Genomic DNA, 14,339 nt, shown 5'->3' with positions numbered 1-14,339 from the left:
TTAGCCCTTTCTACATGGCAATATCCAGCAACTTTGAACTAGAGCACTTTCTAAACTTTTAAAGTATGATGGCACTTCTGCTAAAGATTGGGTCACTGTGGCAAATCAAATACCTCAACTGTTCAATGCTATTTTTGTTTTTTTCATAATCACTAAAATCGTGCACATTTATGCCAATATTTGTTGACATTGTAGGTAGTCACTGAAAATATACAATCAACCACTGATTATTTTGCAGCCCTTTCTCTATCTTACTATATACCTTGGATCTATTTCACCGCTTATTAGCATTTTTTCCAGATAGATGCAAAATTTATCTGTAGAGATGATGATGGTCACTTTCCATATAGCAATAAAGACAGATCTTCTTGAGGAGGGAATTAAACCCATCCCACATTTCTTTTTCATCATAGTCAGGAAATTTTCTCAACTCCAGCAAATACTTGCCCTTTTCGGCTGGGCCCAGGTTCATCTAGGCTCTATCTATTCTGGGTTTTAAAACAGAAAGTAAATGAAACCTGTTTGATTTTGCTCTCAGATGTCTGGGTATATCTGGTGGATGTGGGAAGACAGCGAAACTTATGTTAAAAGTGGTTGCTTATTTGTGATTGTTTTGATTATCTATGGTCCCTAATTAGATATTCTGTGTCGTGCTATGAATAATCTAGGCAAAAGGCAAGCAGCTTTTATTCCTTTTTTGGTAAGTTTTAGTATATGGACAGGGTGAGAGACATTGCCTCTTCACTATATGGTGTTGCTTTGAAAGTGTGAATGCTTAAAAAGTCAGGGAAAGCACATATGTGATACAAACTTATTGGAGAAGAGGAGATTTTTGCTACAGGACTTATCACAATTGACATGGCTGAGCTATATGTTTATGGAGTAGGGAATTTAAAAAAAATCCAAGCCAAAGGAGAAGTAAACTTTAAAGCCAAAAAAATTCCATGTTTTCCTTGAGACTCAATACAGTAAGAGGGCAATTTTGGTGATTTTTCTCTGGGAATATTATCAACCAGCAGAGTAAAGAATGTGCAGTTTGCTTTTATCACGGATATTAAAGCTGGAACCATAACTTTTATTTGTGTGTTCATTATTAAGCAAGGAGCTCCACCTAGGTGTACTGGGAAATGAGCAAAGGTGTGAGTTATGGCTCATCCAGAAGTGTACAGCAGTGTCAAAGTCTGTGAACAGATGTTAGCTGCTGGCAGTATGGATAAGCAGTTAAAAATATAGGAAACCTAAAAAACAAATAACCCATCCCTCCTACCTCCTCAGGTTACTGTCTCATTCATGAGTCAGAGAATGACATAGGAATATCTTTGGTCAAAATGTCCAAATGTCTTGCCCATGACTAGAATTTCAGGCACATTAATCTGGCAGAGGCACAAAACTGCCTCTTGGAGTCTTAAAGCACGGCAGGGCATGGTATCATATTTTAGATGCGATGGAAAGTGTAGAAATATCTCTTTTCCTTTAATCTGCTCTCCACTTTCCTCTCCTACACTTCCAATTCAATTCAGTTTAATTCAAACAAGCATTTATTAAGCACCCCCTATAGCCAGGAACTGAGCTAAATGAGGAAAATACAAAGACAAAAATGAGAACAGTTTTGCCTTCAAGAAGCCAAGATTATACTGGAAAGAAATGCTGTGTACTTAGAAAATTAAATGCAAAATACCTATGTAGAGAAGATGGTCACCTTACATATAGTAATGAAAATGTATCCTGTTGAGAAAAGGGAATTAAACCCCATTGCTAAAAATAGTAGGTAGAAGGAACAGAGAGTTTTCTGTCTGACATTTTTTTTTTCTTCAGTATAGTCAGGAAATTTTCTCAACTTCAGCAAATGTTTGCTGTCTTCAGTTGGGCCCAGATTCATCTAGACTCTTTCTACTCTGGGTTTTTATGTGGAAAATTTTGATGTGGCAGACACTGTGGTGGAGCCCTGAGGATAAAAAGGAGAGAAGGAAGGAAGGAAGGAAGGAAGGAAGGAAGGAAGGAAGGAAGGAAGGAAGGAAGGAAGGAAGGAAGGAAGGAAGGAAGGAAGGAAGGAAAGAAGGAGGGAGAGAGGGAAGGAAGGAAGGAGGGAGGGAGGAAGGAAAGAAGGAGGGAGAGAGGGAAGGAAGGAAGGAGGGATGGAGGGAAGGAAGGAAGGAAGGAGGGAAGGAGGAAGAAAGGAAGGAAGGAAAGAAGGAAGGAAAGAAGGAGGAAGAGAGGGAAGGAAGGAAGGAGGGAGGGAGGAAGGAAGGAAGGAAGGAGGGAGGAAGAAAGGAAGGAAGGAAGGAAGGAAGGAAGGAAGGAAGGAAGGAAGGAAGGAAGGAAGGAAGGAAAGGAGGGAGGGAGGGAAGGAAGGAGGGAGGGAAGGAAGGAAGGAGGGAGGGAGGGAAGGAAGTAAGGAGGGAGGGAGGGAAGGAAGTAAGGAAGGAGGGAGGGAGGAAGAAAGGAAGGAAGGAAGGAAGGAAAGGAGGGAGGGAGGGAAGGAAGGAGGGAGGGAAGGAAGGAAGGAGGGAGGGAGGGAAGGAAGTAAGGAGGGAGGGAGGGAAGGAAGTAAGGAAGGAGGGAGGGAGGAAGAAAGGAAGGAAGGAAGGAAGGAAAGGAGGGAGGGAGGGAGGAAGAAATGAAAGCAGGAAGGGAGAATAAAAAAGGGAAAAAACAAAGAAGGGAGGAAACAAACATTTATTACAAAGAGAAAACTATAACATTTTAAATTATAACAATAATATTAACATAATAAATGTAATAAAATATTTACAGGATCATGCATTCTAAGGAGGAAGATAATATGTACACATATGAGAATAAATACAGCGTAGTTTATAGAGACAAGGCCCTATCAGTTAGGGCTAGGGAGATCAGGAGAGGTTTTCTGTAGACACTAGTATTTGAGTTGTAGTATTCTTGTTTTACAGATGAGGAATATGAATCCCAGAAAGCTTAAGTGATCACTCAGGATTACAGTGTCAGTAAGTGTCAAAGGCAAGATTTGAGTCCAAATCTTCCAGGTCCCAAATTCTACCTGCTCTGCTATTCAGCTTCACAAATCAGGCAGTAAATACAGAATCCTGGAAGGTAGCAATGAAAAGAATTGTCTCTGAAATACCAACTCCATTTCTTTCTTTCTTTTTTCTTTTTTCCCTCAATGGTTTATTCACAAAATTAATGAGAATATACACTTTCAAAATTAATATAGCAGGGCAAAAAAAAAAATTGAGAAATACAAAAAAAAGGGGGGAGAGACAGGGGAATTTGCCTAGTTCTAACTGAATGACTCAGGCTTAGATCTTCTATTTGGATTTTGTCCTCTATACCCAGTGTAGATTGTCTCTTGGCTAATGTCTAAAATTCCAATGAACCTGGGAATGAATCTTTATCCCTGCCCATTTCCCATCACTAGTTTAGCAATACTCTAAGCTGGCAGTGGGGTTTAAAGTTGCATCTACTAGTCAGGAATTTGAACAAAAAATTTAATCCTCTTCCTAGCAATAAGGGAAAACTTCATCTATTCCCTATTTTCAATAAAATTTAATGTGACTAGTTTATGGTTAGGGCATTTCTCTGGATCTTATAGCTTAGCTGGATTACTGAGCATCTTCTTACCTGATAAAGCAGAGAAAATGATGGTTTCAGGGTACAAAGAGCTCCCTGTTTTAATAAAACCTTTCTAATATACCACTAGGGTCATTGGGAGCCTAGACTACATCCTTAGCCTTCTGAGAACACTCAGTTTTTAGCTATTCTTCTGATTTGGGTAGACTAAATATCCCAGGGCATTATCAAGATCATATTCAAAAGCCTTCCCAGTCATAGTATATATTTCTCGACAAAGCCCTTCTTAGCATAATCTTGTAGTTTGAGTTTCTATCCCTTTTGAAGTTTGATAATGAGGATGTCATCCTGTTCCATGTAGTAACTGAAGTTATTGTCTCTACTCTGAGATATCACCAAAATGTGATAAGATCCTGAGATACGGCATGGGGAGTCTGGTCTTTACTGTTGCATACATCAAGTAAGTATAAATTCTTGAGTATCAGGGAAGAATTCTTCATATGTACAGTCCTTGGAATACTGTAGTTTGTCTACAACATCACAGAAAGGGATTAATCAGAGCCTGTGAATAAGGAACACTCATTCAGTACTTGATGACATGACAATGACTTTGTCTATGGCTATAATGGGCTCGGTACAGATGAAAATGGAGATGGAATTGGCCACTGGATTAAATATGCTAGGTGACATCTTCTCTTTCTTTCAATATTTTGTCTGTTTTAATTATAATTTTTTTTTGTTTTACATGTACATTCATTTTTTACATATTTCCACATGAATCATTCCCCAATTGATGGGCATCTACTCATTTTCTAATCCTTAGCCATCGCAAAAAGAACTTTTACAAACATTTGTGCATGAGTGGATTCATTCCCTTTAATTTTTCAATATTTTTAATATGTGTCATGATGGCTCCAGGACTGCCCTCCTGTTGCCCCTTACTTGACTAACTTGACTAACCTCTGAGACTTACTAAGTTAGAGTAATGATTATTAATAATCAATGATTTGGGGAGATCCAGAGTTATCCCCCTTTTCTAAACTATTGATTTTTAAAAGTTTAGTCTCTTGAAAGACATTGTTTATAATGATATTATAACTTTCTTGTTCAGATCCCACACAGGTAGAGTAGCTAAAGCATTATGTTCAAGCTTGAGTGGGACAAATTTTTAAAATAGATTGCCCAAGTCTGGGGTTAACTTAAGAAATAAATAACTAAATCAAAGTTTAGGACTAGCCTCTCAATGATTATAATATTCATTCTCTCATTAATTGTTAGCCAATCAGGGTTGATTACATCTTTGGGGAACACCTCCTGTTTGAAGTGGCTATAAAAGTGTGAGCCTGCCCCCATCATTTATTTTTGATCAAAAAGAGAGATGACCAAATAACCATTTTTTTGTTAAAATGCTGTCTCTGAGTGGAGAGAATAGTGGGAAGAAATTCTCAACACTCCCACTGGGCTAGGCAAGGACTTCTGCTGACATCTTCCAGGTAGCATGCAACTTTATTAGAAGCTTTACTGATTGTAAAGAAGGTATCAGAAAAAGCAGGATGGGGCTTTGTTCTTCATGGTAGAAAGGATAATTGGGCATCTAAAAGAAAAGAAAGGTTTATAATCAGCCATATGTGTATGGACATTAAATGCTGAAAAATCATTCTAGAAGGAAAAAGTAAAATCTAACTTTAGCTGATTCTTTATGCAAGAGACACAACCTACTTCCATTTTTCCAATGAAAGCATATCTGTAAAAGAGTGAGATGCTATGAAAGACCTTCTTCAGTAATTGCTACCCAAATTCAAGAGGAAAGCCAATTAAAAAAACTGGAAGAGAAAAACAAAATGCTGCAAGACCTATTTTGATTCAACTTTATAGAGATCTGGTTTGAGTCAGATAATCTGTACTGAGAAATTCTGGGCCAATCATTTAAGCATGAATACTGTGGATAGCACTGCAGCATCAAATCACAAGCAGGATGTGGGCATTTCTGTAGCATTTCTGGCTAGTATCCACCCCCAAACAAATGACTGTTATGGCCTAAAATAAAACTTAACTTCTGATATCATTGAGTCCATTAACTTCTGATATTGAGTCCATATATAAGGCTTACCCAATATTAAAAACAAAATATTCAGAAAACACTCCATATAAATATGACAAAAAAAAGAGTTCTGGATGCAACTTTTTCAATCCTATTATTTTCATTGTGATTGATTTAGCACAAGGTAGAATGTTCTAAAATGCTAATTTCAGAAAAGCCTGGAAAGACTTACATGAACTAATGCTAAGTGAAGTAAGCAGAATCAAGATTATGTGATGATCAACTGTGATGGACTTGGTTCTTTTCAACAATGAGATGATTCAAGGCAATTATAATAGACTTGTGATAGAAAGAGCTATTTGCATCCAGAGAGAGAGCTATGGAGAGTGAATATAGATCAAATCATAGTATTGTCACCTTTTTGTTGTTGTTGTTTGTTTCCTTGGTTTTTTTTTTTTTATCTTTCTTGTGTTGTTTTTCCCTTTTGATATGATTTTTCTTGTACAGAATGATAATTATGGAAATATATTTAGAAGAATTGCACTTGTTTAACCTATATTGGATTACTTGCTGTGGAGGACAGAAGGAGGAAGAAAAATATGGAATTAAAAGTTTTGCAAGAGTGAATGTTGAAACTATCTTTGCATGTATTTTGAAAAATAAAAAATTATTCTAAAATTTGAAAAAGATGACAGTGCTTAGCACGGTGTTGGGCATGTTGGGCACATATTAGATGCTAAAAAAATAAAGAGAAAACTTCATATAATAGTCAAAAACACATACATACACAAAAATAAAAATAGCACATGTTTAACCTATTTTGGATTGCTTCTTATCTAGGGGAGGGGGAAGGAGGGAAGAGAAGGAGAAAAATTTGGAACACAAGGTTTTGCAAAGGTGAATGTTGAAAACTATCTTACGTGTTTTTGGAAAAATAAAAAACTATTTTAAAAAAGAAAAAAGAATGTCTTAAAATGTTTAAAAGGCTTTTAAAAACAATGGTATCACTAGTTGTGAAAAACCCCTGTACTAGATTTGACAGCACTGGAAGATAAATCATTAGATGAGAGCTTTGGGGTTTTTCCTGTGCCATCTACTTATAATTCTTCAAAATCCAGAAAGGAGAATACAATGCCATGATCATCAAAAGATTTAGCCACAATAGTGCTGGCAGTGATAGCAAGTCTCAGGAAACATGTAGCCCAAAATGATCAAAATGTGAACACAGCAGCAAAAAGTGGGAACTATTGGGATTCAGACTTCTTTCAACCTCCAGTCAAAAGGGTGAAGTTATGGGAATCCATTGAATACAGATTTTGGGGAAAATTATAGGATTAAAACAATGGCACTAAGCCTGAAGAAACCATATAACTATTAATGTAACCCAGCTCCAACCCAGTCCCTCCTATATGTAGCAAGTCAGGATATTATCATTTCTTTTCAGAGTATTAAGCAAGAGATAGAAACGTACCACCCAAACTAACTCAGGTTCTTTCAGAGGATGGTGCAAATAGAACTTTCACAGCTCCACTTATGCAGGGAGGTCCACAGCAAGCCACAAATCAGATAGTATCAAAGGACATTCAGTCAGAACTCAAACACTTGTAAGTGGCTGTGGGTGAGTGAAAAGGTGGGGGAGAATTTCTGGTCCAGTTTTCTAGTTAACATACCATTCCTAGAAGAAAAAGTAATGAGGATGAAGAGTAATTTGTAATAATTCCAAGCTACTGAACTCTACCCATTCCAAGGAAAAATTCAGAGACAGTATTTAAGCACAAATTTGTCATGTAGAAAAGATGCTGTAGAAAGTCTTCAATGAACGCCAGACATGGCACTCTCTTCTGTTGAAGAAGCTGTGAAGGAGCCCATGGCATTGGAGGGTTTGGTTCCTAGGATGTTCTCAGAAGCGGCTGTGGGAAAACACCTTGAGAAATTCAAACAAGATTCAGACGATGCTACAGGGACATCTGCAGCCCCTGGACTTGGGAGCTTACCCTATTGAACTTGTACATTCCAGAATGAAAGCGCTGTAGTTAAACTTGAAAACTGGGAGGTAAATTAAGGCAGAATCAAAATAAGTTGTTTGTATGTATGTGTGTGTGTGTATGTGTATGTATGTGTGTATATATATATATATAAAATATATATATACATATACACATATTTTACATATATATATATATAAATAGATACATATACACAGATTTTACATATATATATATAAAATGTGTATGTATGTGTGTACACATATGTATGTACACATATTTTAAGACACTGTTTACTGCAAATACTCAGGAAATGTTTTTGATTTGCATTGACTTGTTTTCAAGAAATAAAGGGTAAATTGATGAAATCTGAAATTTTTTTGTTTTTTTTTTAGTATATGGCACAGGCAACAAGAGAACTGTATAAATATGTATACATATATTGTATTTAACCTATTTAATATGTATGGGACTACCTACCATCTAGGGAAGAGGGTAGAGGGAAAGAGGGGAAAAGTTGGAACAGAAGTTTTTGCAAGGGTCAGTGTTGAAAAGTTATCCATGCATATGTTCTGTATATAAAAAGCTATAATAAAAAATAAAATTAAAAAGAAAAGTATATAGCACAGAGTAGAAATGAAGTGTTATTTGTGGTTTTTCCACTCCCTCCCTCCAATGGATCTTCATGTTCTACTGGATTCTGTTTGTACTTTACTGAAACAGGTTGAAAAAGGAGTGTTTTTAAATAAAGCAGAGAGAAGCTGTCACTAACTATCAGGAGATAGTTGTGGTCAGAGGCATCTTCTGCTCTGTGTTTCCTACGGAAATGAGAAGCAGTAGAATTGCACTGAGAGCTTATTTGTGGTTTGGGGTCCTGAGATGACACAGGGGGAACAGTTTTACAGAAAGTCTTGAATTTTTATGCAAAATTTTTTCAAGAGACAATGGAACTGCATGTTTTTGTTTGCACATATGCACTGCTGAGATTTTTTTTTTTTTTAAGATGGCTTGTGCTTTGAGGAAACTACTTTTTCAAGAATTTAAAAATCTTATAAATGAAGAGAACTCTAAGAATCATTTACTTATTTTTCATCTCTTTCAGAGAAGTCAAGTATTCTAAAGTCCATTTTTCATTAGTCTCTATTTGTCTGCTAAACTATTTTTGAAGAATTGATTACTATTTATTACATAGAATAGAAAGCTTGTAAATGCAACAAAAATAGATATGATATTGTATCTGGAATATGTATCATATTAAAAATTATACAAAAAAGTAAACCCTTTTTACACATACTATTTTTTAAATGCTAACATTATTAATAAAATGGTTAAATTAGCCAGAAATTAAATTTCTTGAATTTTTAAAAATACCACAATTATAGCTAATCACAAAGAGATCAGAGTTTTGTATTCTGGATTCTTTTCTTTTCTTTACTTAATATTTTACTTTTTCCCTAGTTACATGCAAAAACAACTTTTAATATTTGTTTTTAAAACCTTGAGGTTCAAGTTTTCTCTCTTCTTCTCTCCCTACCCCCATCCCCATTGAGAGGGCAAGCAATTTGACATAGGCCACAGATGCACTGTCATGCAAAATAATTCCATAACAGTCATGTTGTATAAGAAAACACAAACCAAAAAAACCTCAAGAAAAAAAAATATGCTTCAATATGTATTCAGATACCATCAGTTCTTTTTCTGAGGACGGATAACATTTTTCATCATTAAGTCCTTTAGAGTTGTCTTGGACCATTTTATTTCTGATCTTACAATATTACTATTTCTTTGTTCACTGTACATTTCATTTTGCATCTACTCATGTAAGTCTTTCCAGGTTCTTCTGAGAGCATTTTCCTCATCATTTCTTATAGTACAATAGTATTTCATCACAATTACATACATAGCACAATTTGTTTAGCCATTCCCCAGTTGATGGGTAGCCCTTAGACTTCCAATTCTTTGCCACCAGAATAGAACTGCTAATAAATATTTTTGTACATTTATGTCCCTTTCTTTTTTGGTTTTTATGTCTTTGGGGATATAGAATTAGAAGTGGTATTGACGGAGAACAGGGATTGAACCCAAAAATATATTAGGATGTTGAGTCTCTCCCTGTATGGATCACCAGATGTTGGAGTGGGGTTGAACCTCAAAATATATTGGGATTTTGGGCTAGAATTTGTTGGCAGCAGGCTAAGTTCCAAAAGGTAGTTTAGTGATTAATAAGCGGAAAGAAACAGGATAAGATGCTTGGAAAAATTTACCATTAAGTAATAATACTTAAGGCAGGCCAGGTTCCTAAGGAACCCAAGATTAAGATGCTTAGTAAGTGGATTAAATTCCTAAAAGGAATTAGCAAATAGATTCTTTTATAGCAGAAAAATAACCTCAGGGGTTGGAATCTATAACAAGGCCTTTTGATTGGATTCAGTAACTGTGGGGTTATGATAATTTGCCAATGTAAGGAATTCAACAAGGGCCCATTGAAATTAAGGCCTACTTAAGGATCACAAGGGAACCCACTTACAAACAAGATAATCCTGTTGATGCCCTTTCTGTTTCCCAGTTGTATACAGTAATTGAGGACCTCTCCTACTGATGTCCTCCCTAAAGCCCACCTATCTGACTATTCTGGTGTCTTTTTACTGGGTTCTTATTTATCCAATCAGTACTACTAAGTCAAAAGATATGTACAGTTTTACAGCCCTTTGGACATAGTTCCAATTGCTCTACAGAATGGTTGAAGCAGTTCACAACTCCACCATCAATACATTAATGTTTCCTTTTTCCACATCCCCTCCACTATTTGTCATTTTCCTTTTCTGTCCTTTTCTGTTCTAAAAGAGGTAATACCTCTGTACTCTAGGTTTTTAACAAAAAACTCTACTAATTCGGGTCCATGTGGAGAGTTCTCCATAAAAAAAGGCCTTTATTAAGATTCTGGCTATGATTAGGCTCTCCCTTAACAGTAATTAAATTTTATTTGGGTAAGTTTATATACTTTTATCTATCTTAATGCTGCAGCTCTAATTTATTCTCGCCAGCATGGGGTCCTCGTCAATAGGCTTAAGCACACAGAGTGTGTACAAGTGAAAGCCTCTGCTGAAGAGGATTTTGAAAAGAAGTCCTGTTTTTAAATTGAGATTTGGGATTGTTTAGGAGTGATCTGGCAGAGATGTGGGGAGCTGCCTGAGAAATTTTAGGATTCACTTTGGGATTGGAAGTTTAGACATTCCAGCCTCTTATTAATTTTAAAGAGTTAATAGACAGATGTATCCCCAAATTTCTTGCTGGTGAAAGTTTCATTGAGAGTCCTAAGAGGGCTTGATAAAACAGGCAAGCTGTGAGAGTATCAACTGTTATATGAACTGAAAATCTTGGCAAGCAAATTAAAATTCTGTCCAAGGAGGCTTTGAGAGAAGACTCTTAGGATTTTCAGGCAGAGGTATATTGAAGGAATTAGGCTACAAGTAGAATTGAATGTGTTCATGGAAAAAAAATCTGCTCTGGATGGGGTGCAAGGTTGCAGAAGTGTTAAACCCCCAAACATATTGAGGTTCCTGAACTCTCACAGAGAGACCACCAAATGATGGGGTGTGGGATTAAATCCCCCAAATATATTGAGGTTTTAGGCTGATGTCACAAGGTATCTCAAAATAATTTGAAGGCTTTAGACCATCCCCAAATCAAGTAACAAAAATTTTATTACACTGTTGCCAATAGATTAAATTCCAAAAGGGGGTTTAATGATTAATAAGAGGAAAGATGATTTGTAAGGGGAAAGACATGGGCTGAGTTTCTTCTATGCAGGAACTCATAACAAGGGGGAAAATGCCATAAGGAAGGCAAGTTTCTAATGAACTTGCCATGATGATGCTTAGTAAGAAGGCTAAGTTTCTAATGGGAGTTAGCCATTTTGACATTTAGTAAGCAGACAAAGCTCCTAAAAGGAGTTAGGAAGAATAAGGGATAACAGGAGGTTATTTTATAGGAGAAAACCGAGTCGGAAGGAAGAGAGGATGTGGATGTCTATTATTTGGATACAGTAACTGTGGGGGTATTGATAATTTTATCAATGCCAGGAATTTGGTAAGGACTCATTGCAACAAAGACCCACTTAAATTCAACAAAAGTCTTCTCCTGTCATTGCTCGTATGGCCCACCTAGCTACCAAAGACTTGGAACCCCAAGTCATTTTTGCTGGAGTTTTATTCATCATAAGACAGAAGCAAGAGAGAGACAGGAAGAAAAAACCAGGGTAGAAAATCATCCAATTACTTGCCATCTAGGAGACGGGGGTAAGGGGAAAGGGAGTAGAAACTGGAACATAAGGCTTTTCAAGGGTCAATGTTACAAAAATTATCCTTGCATATGTTTTGAAAATAAAAAACTTCAATTAAAAAAATAGAAATCAGAAGGAGAAAAAAAAAAAAAAGAAAATTATCCAAGCAAGTCATTTTTCCTTCAACTCTGATTTATGCCATCTTTTGGTCTGTATTTTGTCTATCTTTAGGATATGCTAGGTATGGGGCTACAAAAGCAGGATGAGACTTTGGAGTTTACAATTTTGGAAGTGGAATCAGAGAAGGGATCTCTTCCTTCTCAGTAAAATAAAACACCAAAGTCCCCCCCCCACTTTGAATTTATCAACCAATAAATTTATGAACCAATAAATTTATCAACCAATAAAATAAGACAGAAAGGGCTGTTGGGGAAAAGTTAAGAAGCCAGTTGGCAAAGGGGATTTTTTTTTTTGTTACTCCAAAGTTGGATGAATTCAGATTTAATTGAAGCCCAAAGCTAAATTTTATTAATAGTGTTTAAATTTAATCTAGAAAACTGTCTATTTCTCCTCATGCTTCACTATATAGCTAATATCAAGGCAATGCATCAAGGCAATGCATTTAAAATTGCAAAAACAAGGTTTTGTTTTGGAGGTTTTTTGTCTTTTTTTTTTTTTCTGAGTTAAGTGACTTGCCCAGGGTCACACAGCTAGGAAGTTTTAAGTGTCTGAGACCAAATTTGAACTCGGATCCTCCTGAATTCAAAGCGGGTGCTCTATCCATTGCGCCACCTAGCTGCCCCCCTTTTTTTTGTCTTTTAAGACACTTTGTTCAGCCTTTAAATTCAATTATTTTATGATTTCAGTAATTTGTTTAATATGTATATTAACATTGTAAAAGCTGTTTTTATAAGTAATGGTATGAGAGAAATACAGCTCTGTAAATTAAGTGTTAATCCTCTTCAGATTTTAAAGGGAAGAATAGCAGGACAAAAAAGGTGAGTATGACTTGTAATTTGGAATTTAGAGAACTGTTTCTGATGGCAGTCAAGCTTTTTATAAAGCAGTTTCTGTTATAGAAGTTTAGGAGGAATCAAAATGAAGTATATTATATCTTCTAAGACCCTCTTATCCAGAGTTCCTAAGGAATAATGTTAGATAATTGTATTGTTAAAAGAAAAAAAATGAGTTAGAAAACAGAAATGTTGTGTTATCAGCCTTGCTGACTAGGTACTGTGATAGTCTGGAATATTGTAATTAAGAACATAAACTTCCAAGTTTCACCTATACTTGTGAGGAAATTTCATCTAAAACTATTTGACTAGCAATGAAAATTATGAAATTGTTAACTGAGTTATAATGCCATAAGGTTAAAACTTAAAAAGTATTTACATAGGTATTTTTAAAAAGAAAATTATTAATTGTACAAAGAAAAGATCTTGTAAAATCTCCTTTGTAAACCTATAAGAATTCTTAGAACAATCTAGTGATAAATTTGTATCAACCCTGTGCAAGAGTTTTCTGTATTAAGGAATTCCTACTGAGGAGTGTGTGTCTGTGTGTCTGTGTGTTTGTGTGTCTTGATTTAGAGGTTTATAGCAATTGGCCTGTGTTTTTCTAGGGGTCTGTTTAATTGGCCTATCACCTATTCTCTATCTATTTGAGATTTTAGAATGTAATTATTTTAAAAAAGTTCCTAGTGTTATATTTCATTCCAAGTTGAATTTATACTCTAAGAGAATACAAAAGGGAAGAAAAGAATACTCAATAAATTTTTAAAGGCGTGGTCAACTTTGTTATTGTGACAATTAATTTAATTAGTTTTCTTTTTTTGGCTTAGAAAAACTGAATCTACTCCCTATTGCAAACACCTTGTAATTAGAATAGTGTTTTTTAGGAATTTGTGATGGTTAAAAATTTATTTTGATTTTATGGTACTTTCGGGATTTATATTACTTAGACACAATTTATAACTACTTAATTTTTATAAATTTCAATTTTAAAAAATTATTTTTGCTTTCAACTTGAATAAATGATCTGTCAGTTTATAAATTTCCAATTGATTTACTTCATGAAAATTTAGCGATTATTTTTTTAATATAAGGATAAATTTTAAGCTGTTTTTAAGAAAGGAAAATACTTTTAGGAGCAAATGTTTATGTCAAAAAATCTTTTCTAAAGAACCCACTACTTTTGTATGGTTTTTAGAAGGCCTGGTAATTTTAATTTGTAAGATAATTTATTGCAATAATTTGATGGTATTAATTGGTATTGCATTAATTTGATGGTATTAACAAATTGGTATTGCAATAATTTGATGGTATTAACAATTTATTCACACCTACTGTGATTAGTGAGACATTATTGTTTGAGGAAAAACATATATCTTTGGAACCCTGAATTTTTTTTTTTTTGAAGTTTCATTCTCAGTTTTATTGTATACTTGGACCATTCTTAAATAGACACTTGAAAAAAAATTCCCAGT

General features: G+C 35.2%; 1 pseudogene; it reads left to right on the top strand.

Annotated features, from left to right (window-relative positions):
* Positions 1-1,146: 1,146 nt before the first annotated feature.
* On the top strand, positions 1,147-7,392 carry LOC141540688 (general transcription factor IIH subunit 1 pseudogene; annotated as a pseudogene).
* Positions 7,393-14,339: the final 6,947 nt, after the last annotated feature.

This window comes from Sminthopsis crassicaudata, chromosome 4 (assembly GCF_048593235.1).
Source record: "Sminthopsis crassicaudata isolate SCR6 chromosome 4, ASM4859323v1, whole genome shotgun sequence".
In the NCBI taxonomy this organism is placed as follows: domain Eukaryota; kingdom Metazoa; phylum Chordata; class Mammalia; order Dasyuromorphia; family Dasyuridae; genus Sminthopsis; species Sminthopsis crassicaudata.
Note: the sequence above shows the minus strand (reverse complement) of the source record. Positions and strands in the feature narration are given on the sequence as shown.